The sequence below is a fragment of the Myodes glareolus genome, chromosome 12, assembly GCF_982192425.1.
Source record: "Myodes glareolus chromosome 12, mMyoGla1.1, whole genome shotgun sequence".
Taxonomy (NCBI): Eukaryota; Metazoa; Chordata; class Mammalia; order Rodentia; family Cricetidae; genus Myodes; species Myodes glareolus.
Window position 1 is genome coordinate 41,672,822 of NC_142037.1, and position 3,195 is coordinate 41,676,016.

At 46.2% G+C, this 3,195-nt stretch overlaps 1 pseudogene; it reads left to right on the plus strand.

Moving 5' to 3' along the window:
* The first annotated feature begins 1,230 nt into the window (after window positions 1-1,230).
* On the plus strand, window positions 1,231-2,250 carry LOC125392315 (spindlin-1-like; annotated as a pseudogene).
* The last annotated feature ends 945 nt before the right edge of the window (window positions 2,251-3,195 follow it).

The following is a 3,195-nucleotide window of genomic DNA, read 5'->3' on the forward strand; positions in this document are numbered from 1 at the left end:
AATGATCACAACGATGAATGGCCTTTGAGCCGACTTTGAGGACAGGATGAGAGGAAAAAGAACACTCGAGAGAGACTTTCAGGGTGATACCAAGGGGGTGAACACTTCCGGAGACGGCGAATAGAAGGAAGGCATAGGTTTGGGGACTAGCAATGGCTATGGCACCAAGAGTGCTTGTTAGACCATATTAAATCTGCCATCCTTGCCATCCACACAGGGCTACTGAATACACATCTGGAGGTGTGACCAGTCAGGAGAGAAATAAGGCTGGAGTAGGAAGTGTGGACCGTCGATGTGTAAGGACACGGATATTCATCTCCCTAACTCCGGAGTCAGTACTCTGAGGGGCCAAAAAGTAAAAAGTTACTAGTTAACTAGTTACTAGTTACTAGTAACTGTTACTAGGCAAAAAGCAACAGTCAGTGAGGTAGGAAGTGTGTCCAGATGTTTAATAAGATACTGAGAAAGTTAATCCGAATGATAAGATATATTTTAGTCCAGAACATTTTAGTCATAACATAAACTATAACAGAGAGAAGGATGCTAGGCCTTCTGGCATAGTTTGACACCATAGCTTAGCCGAGCAGGGTCCTAGAATTAAGGACTCAATATTTGTGTCTTAATATACTTTCTCAGTCTTTGTATTCTTGGTTAAGTTGGTTAGCGATTGTGATATCACCTCTTAAGAGTTTTCCTGCCTGAGTTGGGCGGTGGTGGCAGATGCCTTTAATCCCAGCACTCTTGAAGCTGAGGCAGGTGGATCTCTGTGAGTTCGAGGCCAGCCTGGTCTGCAGAGCTAGTTCAGGACAGCCCCGGCTACACAAAGAAACCCTGTCTCGGATTAAAAAAAATTCCTGCCTAAAATTGAGATGTGTCATGTCGTCGACTTCTCAGGACGACAGTGAAAGGCCTCAGATGTTCACAAGAGAAAGTAGATTGCAATGTGCTTACCCGTAATGAGATTAAAAATTAGAGTAGGGGATGCACCAGGCGCCTGGGCAGCTAGGCCATCGCAGTTCGGTGGGCGCAGTGCGCGTGCACCATAGGGGCCCGGGGTAGGGGCAGGCGGCGGGGAGGCGCGATCTGACTCGGGATGGACCTGCGGCCCCGTGGGTAAACTTGCAAAAGAGACACCTGGATGAACAAGAATACTTACCTGTGGGAAGCTTCCTATCTGAAAATACTGGGTTTTCACCCTAGTCCAGCAGTTCCGCTGCTCACAAAAATACAGATGAATGAAGACCCCATTCGGGAAGACACCTGGCCAGCGGTCCAGAGCTGATGCAGGCCATGCTGGAGTATCTCTGAAGAAGAGGACGTCTCACAAAAAAAAAAAAAAAAAAATCGGACCAGTGTGGGACCAAGCAAACCTGTGTCCTAGCCCCAGCGGAACATCGTAGGCTGCAGGGTTCAGCATGGGTGAAGACAGGGCGACGGACCAGTCACCCAGTGGAAGGGGACTGTCCTGGATCAGGTGCCTGTGAATCCTTCCCTGTATCTTATAAAGTATGATGGATTTGACTGTGTTTATGGACTAGAACGTAATAAAGATGAAAGAGCGCCTACACTTGCAGTCCTCCCTGGTAGAGTTGCCACATCTCAGATCAGCGACGGACACAATGATTGTCAAAGCAGTGGAGCACATGTTTGGAACAGAGGGTGGCTCTAAAGATGAGTGGAGGGGGGTGGTCTTGGCACGGGCACCTGTCATGAACACATGGTTTTACATCACCTTTGAGAAAGACCCGTCTTGTACATGTACCAGCTCCTAGAAGGAGACCTCGGCTTCATGCTTGCTTCCAAGGTAACTGCAACCTGAGGCTCTTGTGGATGGATGGTACAGGAACCTGGGCCGACCTCATGGATCTGTTGTTCTGTTTTCCTGGTCTGGGTGGAGTTCACCTTCTGCTTACTTGTACAGCGTGGAGAATTTATTTTGTTTATTCTGAAACTGAGCAGAAGACGGTTGGAATGCGTTGGAGTTGAGAAGAAGGAGCTTTCAGACTCACAGTTGATTCGCCTCCAGCAGAAAGGGAGCCAGGAGGAGTTGTGGACAGCCTGGTAGGCGAGCAAGTGGAATATGCCAAAGAAGGTGGCTCAGAAAGGACTGGCACGGTCATCCACCAAGTAGACGCCAAACCCTCTGTCTAGTTCATCAAGCTTGATGATGACTTCCATATTTACGTGTACGATTTGGCGAAAACGTCCTCAATGGCATCACAAACTTTGCCAAATTTGGGGAACTATTAAATGTATAACTTGTAGACATAAAGACTTGATTGCTTTCCAGTTTAATGAAAGCTTAGATGTCCCTGCAAACCCCCAATCTCCACCAGCAGAGCTGGTGTTGTTCTGAATAGTGCAGACTGATTCCAACACAAGGCATCTATAAGGGGAGTCCTCCCTCTTCAGAGCGTCTGTGAGGGGAGTCCTCCCTCTTCAAGGCATCCATGTGATGGGGGGGTCCTCCCCCTTACAAGAAGCCTGTCTGTTGGAGGTTACAAGCAAGGTGGCAAAAGTTGAGCTAGTATCACAGTCATTTAAATCTGGATAAGTTGAAACCATTTCCCCCATCACGTTGACCCACTGTCTTATTCTGATGCCACAATGCAAGCATAGTTTGTTGTTTTTGTTACTGTCTTTTTTTGAGAGATTATGTATCTGTAGCTACCTGTCTAAATCTGCATCTGTGTGCCTAGGTATATATCACACACACACACACATACGCACTCACCACTGGCCTGTGGAGTGGGGTGGGGGAGGTGATAATGTTTTCTCCAGTTCAACAGGAGTACTTGACCCAAGTCAGTCATATTTATAATATGACTTTGTTTATAATTAAATTTGGTCACGGAAAACACACAGGGACTTTCAACGGTCAGAATTCAGAGTACCATTTCTATCTGGAATCTTTTTATCTATGAGCCCAGGTATAAATTAGCCATAAACAGTCAACAACTCACAGTAGAATTTAGTAAACTGTTGAGAAATCTGGGTAAAAGTCTGCCTTCAATTCTAAGCTTTGTTTTCTATGTTTCGTTTGTTTCTTGTTTCCTGTTTTTAAAGTTATTATTCGGTTACTCTTTAATCATAAGTACTTGTAAAATAAAGCCCAGGTCCTTGGTTCACATGGGAAAAAAAATCAGGGTAGAAGCCAGACACAGACCTGTAATCTCAGTACCTGGTGGGGGGTGG